Raw genomic sequence first — 11,111 nt, forward strand, 5'->3', positions numbered from 1 at the left:
CGTCTAATCAAAATTTTGAGATAGGCATTTTGTTTAACGTAGTTGAAAGGTCCAGAAATTATGGGGGGAGGATGACACTCCCCCCACAGCCCTCAGGGCAAGGGTTGTAAGTTATGCCCTGGGGGCATATAAGGCTTTTATAGAAAGCATTGTCATAGAAACTACAAAAAGGACTCATTCAATTAGATATTGAAAGGGCTAGTGCCCTTTTTAATAGTCGAAAGTGATTGGAGGGTAAATAACCCCCCTCTCAGGCCCACCATTTCCTCAAAAAGATCCAATCAAAATTTTGATAGCTATTTTGCTCAACGTAGTTGGAAGTTCTGGAAATTAGGTCTTTGAAAATGACAACCCCCCCCCCACCCCCCACCCCTCAGAGCAAGGGTTGTAAGTTATGCCCTGGGGGCATATAACATTTTTTATAGAAAGCGTTGTTGTAGAAACTTCCAAAAGAGCTCATTCAATTGGAAATTTAAAGGGCTATTGCCCTTTTAGTAGTCGAAAGTGATTGGAGGGCGACTAACCCCTCTCACACCCACCATATCCTGAACACATTTTCCTGAACACATCCAATCAAAATTTTGAGATGGTCATTTTGCTCAACATAGTTGAAAGGTCCAGAAATTGTGTCTTAAAGAATGACAAACCCCCACAGCCCCCAGGGCAAAGGTTGTAAGTTATGCCCTGAGGGCATACAAGGTTTTATAGAAAATGTTGTTCTAGAAACTTCAAAAGGTGCTCATTCAATTGGGAATTGGAGAGGGCTAGTACCCTTATTAATATTCAAAAGTGATTTGAGGACAACTAACCCCCTCCCAGGCCCACCATTTCCACAAACACATCCAATCAAAATTTTCAGATGGCCATTTTGTTCAACGTAGTTAAAAGGTCCGGAAACCATGTCTTTGAGAATGAAAACCTCCCCCACAGCCCTTAGGGGAAGGTTTGTAAGTTATATCCAGAGGGCATATAAGGTACATATAGAAAAGGTGATCGTAAAAACTCCGAAATGGGCTCATTTGATTGGAAATCAAAAGTTCTAGTGCATTTTTTAAGACTCAGAGTGATTGGAGGGAGGATACACCCCCAAACCTCCCATTTTCCTGATCTTCAGATATTCTAGTGCCCTTTTTAAGACTGAGAGTAATCAGAGGGTGGATATCCCCTCCACACCTCATATTTTCCCAAAATGCATCTGATAGAAATTTTGAGATGGCCATTTGTTGTCGTAGAAACTTCAAAAAGAGCTCATTCGATTGGAAATTAAAAGGGCTAGATCTCTTTTTAATAGTCGAAAGTGATTGGAGGGCAACTAATCCCCCTCCCATGCCCACCATTTCCCCAAACATATTCAATCAAAATTTTGAGATAGCCAATTTGTTCAACATAATTGAAAGGTCCATATATTATGTCTATGAGGATGACAACGCCCCTGCAGCCCTCAGGGTAAGGATTGTAATTTATGCCCTGGGGGCATATAAGGTACATATAGAAAGGGTGATTGTATAAACTTCGGAGGGGGCTCTTTGGATTGGTAATCAGAAGTTCTAGTGTCCTTTTAAAGATTCAGAGTGATCAGAGGGTGGATACCCACCCCACCTTGGGTTTTCCTGAAATACATCTGATAGAAATTTTGAGATGCCCATTTGTTGTCATAGAAACTGCAAAAACAGCTCATTCAATTGAAAATTGAAAGGGCCAGTGCTGTTTTTAAAAGTTGAAAGTGATTAGAAGGCAACTAACCCCCCTCCCACGCCCAACCTTTCCCCAAACACATCCATTTGTGTTTGGAGAATGACATCCCCCCCACAGGGCAAGGGTTGTAAATTATGCCATGGGGGCATATAAGGTATATATAGAAAGGATGATCCCATAAATTTCAGAGGGGGCTCATTGGATTAGTAGTTAGAACTTATAGTGCCCTTTTTAAGATTCAGACTGATTGGAGGTTGGAACCCCCCCCCCCCCCACACACCATATTTTCCAGAAATGCACCTGATAAAAATTTTGAGATGGCCATTTGTTGTCATAGAAACTTAGAAAACAGCTCATTTGATTAGAAATTGAAAGGTCCAGTGCCCTTTTTAATAGTCAATAGCAATTGGAGTACAACAAACCCCCCTCCTGCACCAACCATTTCCCCAAACACATCTAATCAAAATTGTTTATAAAGCAATTTTGTTCAACGTAATTTAAAGGTTCGGAATTTATGTCTTTGAGGATGACACTCCCCTCCCCCCCCACAGCCCTCAGGGCAAGGGTTGTAAGTTTAAGTTATGCCATGGGGATATATAAGGTATATATAAAAAGGGTGATCGCATAGACTTCGGAGGGGCTCATTGGATTGGTAATCAGAAGTTCTAGTGCCCTTTGTAAGATTCAGATTAATTGGAGGGTGCATAACCACCCTCCCTCCCCCACCCCACTTTATATTTTCCCAAAATGCATCTGATATGAATTTTGAGATGCCCATTTGTTGTCAAAGAAACTTCGAAAAAGGCTCATTCAATTAAAAATTGAAAGGACTAGTGCCCTTTTTATTAGTCAAAAGTGATTAGACATCAACAATCCCCCCCCACGCCCATCAATTTCCAAACTACACCTAATCAAAACTTTCAGATAGCTATTTTGTTCAGCATAGTTGAAAGTTCTGGAAATTATGATTTTGACAACCCCCATGCCTTCTCACGATCAAAACATGATTAGCACTCTACTAAAAAAAAAATACATTTAAAGTGTTTTCACTCTTACTTGTTTCAAATGTTTTTACTAGATAAATGAAGGCAGGAGTCCTTCTCCTTGCACTCCAATTACAGCGCAAGTGTCTGGTGCTCTTTTTAAGAGTAACAAGAGATTGGAGGGCAAGCAGCCCTTCTGTCAAGCTCATTCACTTTCAAACATATCCAGCCAAAATTTTTGAGACAGTCATTTTGTTCAGTATAGTAGAACAGCAGCAACAATGTCTTTAGGGATATTAGGCATGCCAAATCCCACACTTATGCAATTGGTCCGCTATGGATTAAAATAAAATGCTGCTTTAAAATAAATCAAAAAGTACTGTAGTTATGGTTGGCATTAAAATGCCTCAGCAATGTATCGAGAACGACTGAGGATATTAAGTTTAAAATTTTGAGGATACTACTATAATTGCTTCGGTTTTTACAATTTAAACAAATAAAATGAATTTAAGTGTATCCAGCTTTTAAAAGAGCATAGATATAATCTTTTGGGAATGATTGTAAGTTTTATTTTTAAGGTCAACTTCAGAAGCTATGAAATTAAATTAAAAATTATAATGTTTGTGTCAAGATTAAAAATTGTTGAAAGTTTCTATAACATACAAATAACAACCCATACTATGGATTTTTATAGGAAAAAAATGAAAAGATATACAATATTATTTCTTCTATGAAAAAGACTATGTCAACAAAAAACAAACAGAAATTACTTTTAAAAACTTTTCCACAAGATAAGTTTTTTGAAAGAAAAGTAAAGAGCTCTATTAAGCCCAGTGTGAGCAAAAATTAAGTCATCAATAAATAGATGAAACTCAAAACAAACAGAAACTACAATAAATAGCAGAGTCAAACTCAAAACGAGCAAAAATTAACATGAGTAGGGCTGTTAACCCCCATGCCTTCTCAAGACCAGAACACAATTTGTGCTTTACTTAAAAAAAAAAAACGTTTGAAATGTTTTCACCTTTCTTACTTTCATCAACAAATAATTTTCAAAACCTTAATGAAGAAATGTCAGTATATGTCAATTAAACTGACAATCCATGGTCATTTGTTTGTTATTGTTTTTTTCAGTAAAACGCAAATTGTGTTCTGGTCTTGAGAAGGCATGGGGGTTATCAGCCCTTTTTATGTTAATTTTGGCTTGTTTTGATTTTGAATCGGCTATTTATTGTAATTTCTGTTTGTTTTGAGTTTTCATTTATTTATTGTTAGTGATTTGTGGTAGTTTTATGCTTGGAAGATTATTTGACTTAATTTTTGCTCATTCCTGGTTTAATGGAGCTCTTTACTTTTCTTTGAAAAAATTGTCTTGTGGAAAAAGTTTTTTAAATTAATCTAATAAAGCAGCACCATTTCAACTTCCAAAACCTTTAACAACTTAGCCACTTTTATTTCAAAACACTTCCCAAATAATTTAGCACCTATATCATACTGTAGTAACACACTGAAGAAAATGATAATTCTAAAGAAGCTTTAATAACTTAGTATAGAACTCTCCCATGGCTCATGCCAAATAGATAATGAAATACCATAAAATTTGTATTATGGCAGCATTGGTAAAAACCCTGCAATTACATTTTGAAAAAAAAGTATAATCATGTTGATTTACTCCTAACAGGATGCTAGGAAACCTTAAGTTTGATTCTCAGTATGAACTCTGGGTAGAGTAAGTGTGGGTAAAAATGTAATAGAAGGGCCATCCCTTGATTTGATTCCAGCCTACCCACACACACACCCCCCCCCCCAGACAATTCCTCTTGGGAAACTTCTCCCCACATTCTTATTGAGCAGCCAAATGGAAATTATGACAATAAAAAAGAATGGATTCTGTAATATTCCTTCTATATTCCAAAGCACACATAGGATATATAGTTTAGAACCTAACAGTTCATGGTAAACAGACAGGTGTGTCAATAGTAATCAAATTTCTAAAAAAGGGGAATTTGATAGCAACTAATACATAAAAGAAATGAATTTTAGTGCTGATCCCAAGTATATGGCCTGATCTCCAAAAAATGGTGAATGTATCCCCCAAAAGGCATATTATCTTAATAAAAATTATGTCATTAAATTCAGCATATCAAAGATGCCTAATGTGGAGGTTCTGAGCTCATATCTACAACAATGTGGAATTTTGCTCTTTTTTCCAGAAGAAAGATCATAGATGTGTTAGTTTGTTTTTGTTTTTTCAGAAGTGATTTTATTGCACCAATGGTCCTAAAAGATTTGGAGAAGGCTCATTCAAACAGAAATTAGAAGTTCTAGAGTCAATCCAAAGACAGGCAACAAAAGCTACTAATGGATGTAAGAATCCTGAATATTCACCTCATTTGAATAAGGTATAGTATCCAGAATTTATGCATGGATGCTATAAAAGTGATGCCATAATGATTTACAAGTTTTTGAATGCTGACTTCTCTTTTCCACTCACACTGTCAGGTTCAGTTTGGGGTCCCACAATGCTATGTTCAGTTCTTAATTTATGTTGATGACTTTATTCTTATAGTCATGATCTAAAAATATTGGTGAAGAATTTACCAAAATATTTTTGGAACAATTTTTTTTTAAATTGAAAGACAATGGGAGGAAGTGTGATAATCTGATCAATAGAAACATGCTATACATTGTAATAAAAATAATTTCATTGTTTTAGCATTTTCTTTTAACACTTATCTTGTATTGAGTGTACCTATGTCAGAGTCTGTCCATGATTTAGATAGTAAATACATTGGGGAACATGGACAAGAGTCTCTAAGAGATTTTTGGATTCAAACTCTCTAAGACTTTTTTGATTTAAATCTTTGGCTCACAATGGAACTCAAAAATTCAGGTAAGCTGCCTTCCTTGGATGTTTTGATTATAAAAACTGCTCCTAGCCTTGAATTTTCTATATACACTAAGCAGACCCATAATGATTGATATCTACATTTCTCTTCATATCACCCTCCTTCTGTGAAAAGAGGGGTAATAATCTCTTTAGTTGACAGAGTTTTAAAAATCTGTTCTTGTAATAATATAAATTCCAAATTAAACTATATTTATTTATTTATTAATACCAAGATACGGTAAGCTTTAACAAGCTTGTCCCACAAAACAATTATAAAAAAGTCTATAACAATGTCAATGACATAACAAAAACATACAGTAACTGAAAACATTGGAAACAATATTACTGAAACATCCAATAACATACCAACTTAACTGAAACATATCTGTTAATAATTGAAACCAACCAAAAAGTAAGCCTACAAAATAACTGTCACACTGTCGCAAATCAGGTAATACAAAAGAAAAAATATTCTCATAATGGATTGTGATAGGACCCAGTAAAGAAATCTGTAGAGGCTAAACTACTTTTGAAAGACTTGACCATGGTACTTGCAACTATTTCTGATGGAAGTGAATTCCACGTCTTCCACACTCGACTAGACAAAGGCCTATTCTTTTCTGTTTAACATGGTGGATAAATTTTGTGTTGGTGTTGACAGGTACTACTGTATTCTGTAAAAGTGAAAAAAGTGAGTTGGGGTGATATTATCAATATTCCTAACAATGTGAAATGTATTTATTACGTTGGCTGTATCACATCTGAACTGGAGAGAAGGCAATAGTCTTTGCATTATCTGATGGTAAGATAGATGACGCAGGCATGGTATGAGTTTAATGGCCCTACATTGCACTCTCTCAACCCTTTCTCTATCTCTCTTATTAAGGCGATACCATACTGATGAGTAATACTCCAGTATTGGATGTAAAGTGGATACATAAAGTGAGATCAGTGAATGAAGATTAGACTTAGAAAAAGTATGCCTTAGACATAATAATTGGTAATTTGCCTTATGGGTGATGTCTGATACATTTTTATTAAATTTGAGACTTGAATCAAAACAAATCCCAAGGTCACAAACATATTCTACACTTGAAATTAATTTACCAACAACAAAGTAATGGTAATGTTGAGGGAGTCTATGCAAATAGTGCACAGCATTGCACTTGGTTTCATTAATGAACATAGAGTTTGCAGTACACCACTGGCCCAGAGCAACCAAATCCTCTTGAAGTAAAGAAATCTCATGTTCACTCTACCAAAGATATTCTATTCTGCATTTTGATATAGCCATTTTGTTAAGCCTATCAGAAAGGTCTGGAAATTATGTCTTTGAGGATAACAAATCCCCCCAGCCCTCAAGACAAGGGTTGTAAGTTGTGCCCTGGGGACATATAGGGTTTTTAAAGAAAGTGTGGTCACATAAACTTCAAAGGGGGCTCATTAGATTGGTAATCAAACACTCTAGAGCTCTTTTTAAGAGCAAAGTAATCAAAGGGCAGCTACCCTCTCTCGCTACACACATGTCATATTGTCCCTAAATGTGTGTAATAGAAATTCTGAGATACCCATTCTATTCAAAATAGTCAAAATATCATATAACAAGGCTTTTGGGGTTGAAACAAACCCTAGAGATTAGGGGCACGGGTGGTAAGTTATGCCCAGGGGGCAGGGGCTCCCATAGACTGAATTATAGGGGGGGGGGGCTTACCTGGTTTAATCAGCACTGTCAGTGCGGTCTAATTGAAATCTCAAGAAAAAATATCATAGGCAGCGCTATAGCACTGCCTAAGTAAAGAGCAATGTGGGCACAATATATTGTTCTTTTTAAGCCAGGGCACTTCTTACAGAAAAATGTCACAGGAACTTCAAAAGAGCTCATGGAGGGCAACCAGCTCCCCAATAAATGATTACCCAATAAAACTTATTGAAAATATCATAGATAGATGATTAAAAAAGATAAAACAAGAAAATAGGGAGCCTGTCCCCCTTCATTCAGTTACCCTGGCAATATAGAAAAAAACTTTCATCACTTTAACATACATCCCAAAACTTAGCAATAAACTTGGAAAAAATTTTAAAAAAACATAATCTCTCTGTTTCTTTCAAAACCAAACAAAAAGTTGAACATTTTTTCAACCCAGGAAAAGATAAAACTGACTCTGTACTGGGTAGTGGTGTCTACAGAATCCTGTGTTCATGTGGGAAATTTTACATTGGTAGGACCCATCAATAGCTAGGTGAACATTTGCATGAACACAAAATTTCAATAGATAAGTCCCTGAGACTGGAAAATAAAAATGACAACTTTGATTTGGCATTGGCTCTGCATGTTTTTGAAAATTTAACACATCTGGTTCTTTTTGATGAAGCAACCTTAGTATCTACAGTAAATGGCCTACCACAATCTTTTAAAGAGGAAATTGAGATAAAAAAAATACATAAACCAAAATTTAGCAATAAATAGAGACACTGGAGATATTTCAGTAAGCCCAATTTATAACAGTTTAATTTTGAAGAACTCAATCAATATTTTTGCCTGGTCTAACTTGAGAAAATCTATTTGCACATCAAATGACCAAATTTGTAGACCAGTTAAACCTATAGAAAAACAAAGGATTATTGCTCAATCATCTTGGTAAATTTCTTTTTTATTGATTCCAACCTGGTTCTTATTTAGTTTTTGGTCTGTTGTTGTCAAGCAAATTTTGAAAGGTTTCATTTTTGTTGGTTTCTTTTTTTTTTTGCTTAGTACTGAGGACAACTTGGCAAAGGTCCTTGTCAAAATATGACAAGCATTCCAAGAACAATGTACATGACAACTAGAAGTATAGAGAATGTCTTAAAAAGGCTTAAAAGACTGGATGCAAACAAAGCTGCTGGGTCAGATAACCTACAATCCAGACTAAAAGAAACAGCTAAGTCAATAGCAGTGATGTTTGGGATCTCACTAACTTCCAAAGTGTTCCCAAGTGACTGGAAGCAGGCCAACATCAAGCCCATCTTCAAGAAAGGGAGAAAGGACCAATCTAGCAATTATTGCCCTAAAAGTCTTACTTCAGTTGTATACAAGGTCCTTGAAAGCATCATAAATGATGTACTTGTCTCTCACCTTGAAATAAATCAAGTCACTTTCAAAAAGTCAGCATGGTTCCCATGAAGGTCACTCAATCAACACAAGCCTCATTGAATCATGAATCATATGACTTTGTGACCAGACTCATGGATGGTGGCCTTCTAATGGATGCCATATTGCTCAATCAAGCTAAGCCTTTGATAAAGTACAGCATCAACTTCTTCTCCTGAAGCTGAAAGCATACAAGGTGCATAATGATATAGTTGCCTGGATTGAAGCCTTTCTTACTGGAAGAACTCAGAGGGTACTGTAGTAGTTTATGATGCCACTGGTAGACCTGTTTATTCAGACAAAATTCTTGTCATTAGTGGAGTTCCACAGGGCACAATCCTGGGGCAAACATTGTTCATCATGTATTTTAATGACTGTACAACTCACCTGAAAACCCCATCAACACTATATGCTGACAATGGCAAGCTCCAAGAACAGACCCAAATATTACTGATCACTCAACAAAGCAAGAAGATTTATATGAACTATCTAGATGGTTGTCTGAGTGGGGTTTGCAGTTTAATGCATCAAAATGCAAAGTCCTGCATCTTGGACACAACAACCCTGCCATATTGGAGATGACCTACTTGAGGTTGTAAGTGAGGAGAAGGAGCTGGGGTTATTGTCAATGACAAATTCAAGTTTCATAGCCACACACAAAACAAATGTTTACCACCAGGAAGCCATGTGTGCTCAAGAAGCTGTACAAAGCTATGTACATCCACATCTGGAATGACCCTGGCATCTCCCCAGCTACTCTAGTATAACTATAAAAGGCTAACTAAAACAATTTTGTGCCTAAATTGTTAGACTAGGCCTAACTAAAATAGGCTCAGCCTTTTAGGCTAAAATTCCCTTTGACCTCAATAGAAAAAATTCTTTCTTACTAACGCAAGATATTACCTCGAAGATGTCCTACAGATTTAAGCTTTCATTTTGATTCAGTATCATTAACTATCATTCTTTGCCAAAGAGAAACTTTCTTAAAACTAACATTTCAAAATTTTTGAACATGCCAATCAGCGTTGACTATTCCAGCAAATAGTTGTATTTCCGCCGGTCCAGATTGTCAACAACAATTTGGCGTAAAAGGCAAAAAGACTCATTTAAGTACTCCTAGAACATTAAAAAATATATTTGTGATACTTTTTTCCAAAAACATATTTTTAAATAAAACTCAATTGCTTGTCTTATTTGAATATATATGGTAACATTTATAAATGAAATTATATACCTTAGCTCGCTCAATAATATCCACTAAATTAGATTCGAGCTTGCTTTGAAGGGGCAAAGAATGAAGCTTTGAAAAGACTGGGTAGTCTCAACGCCACGCAGATTTTATTGATGCCACGCCGGAGATGAGAGACACACCACCACGTATAAAAATTTCAGTAATGCCAGGCAAAGAACTTATTTAAGTACTCCTAGAGTAATTTAAAAATGTGCTTGTGATACTTTTTTCCAAGAAATATTTAAATATTACCTAATTAATTTTCTTAATTGTTTAAACATGTTAATGCCTGTAAACAAAATTAGATAGATTCTGTTCTGTCAATAATATCAACTAAATTGATTGGAACTTTTTGGAAAGGGATAAAGGATGAAGCTTTGAGTTGACTGGGTTGACCTCAACGCCACGCCAGTTTATCGGCGGCATGCCTACAATGAGAGATGCCGGTGCGGAGAAAAGTTTTGGTCCCGCGGTGGTGTGCCGACGGATATCTATATTTAGCCTTTTCTTTTTGCAGTGATTTGTTGATTTTGGTGTACTAAGTAAGGTAGTTTGGTAAGTAATTTTGTGAGAGTCTATCGATATTGATTTCTGATCAGAAAATGGGAATACAAGCTAACAAACAGAGTAGGCAGTGGCGTATTTAAAGAGGAGGGAGGGCTAGGATCCCCTTAAAATTTCCCAAAATTTTCATAAAGAGCTTATTCTCTTACTTGCAGCAGGTTTTTTAATCTATTAATTAAAAAACCTTTCCGAAAAAGAAATTTTTTAAACAAAATTAAAGGTCATATTTAACTTAAGATCAGAAGAAATAGAACATACAATAACTCAAACTCAAAACGATCAGAAATTAAATAAACAATCATAGCAAACAAACATACAATATGTACTAATATAAATATATACATAAATCTTAAAACGATTAAAGCCTAAGATGAACCTGCAAATTAAGCTTAAAAAGAACAAAAATATTTTGCTATTTCAGTATAAATGAAGCCAAAACGAACAGAAATTAAATGAACAATCATAGCAAATAAACATACAATATAAGATACTAATATAAATGGAAAAAATAAATCTTGAAACGAGTGAAACTTAAATTGAATGTGCAAATCAAGCTTGAAACGACCAAAAATCACTACTAGTAAGAGTTTGGGTTTTGTCTTCTTCTCTCACTGTAAAAGT

At 35.6% G+C, this 11,111-nt stretch overlaps 1 protein-coding gene across 1 annotated transcript in view; it reads right to left on the bottom strand.

The window, feature by feature from the left end:
- Positions 1-9,720, bottom strand: part of LOC148948356 (putative extracellular sulfatase Sulf-1 homolog) — a 327,273-nt gene extending 317,553 nt beyond the window's left edge. The window contains exon 1 of the mRNA XM_089094900.1: positions 9,599-9,720. The gene's annotated coding sequence lies outside the window, so the exon portion shown is untranslated. The remainder of the gene's footprint in view (positions 1-9,598) is intronic.
- Positions 9,721-11,111: the final 1,391 nt, after the last annotated feature.

This window comes from Artemia sp. Qi Xiang Cuo, chromosome 9 (assembly GCF_049724085.1).
Source record: "Artemia sp. Qi Xiang Cuo chromosome 9, ASM4972408v1, whole genome shotgun sequence".
NCBI classification, from domain to species: Eukaryota; Metazoa; Arthropoda; class Branchiopoda; order Anostraca; family Artemiidae; genus Artemia; species Artemia sp. Qi Xiang Cuo.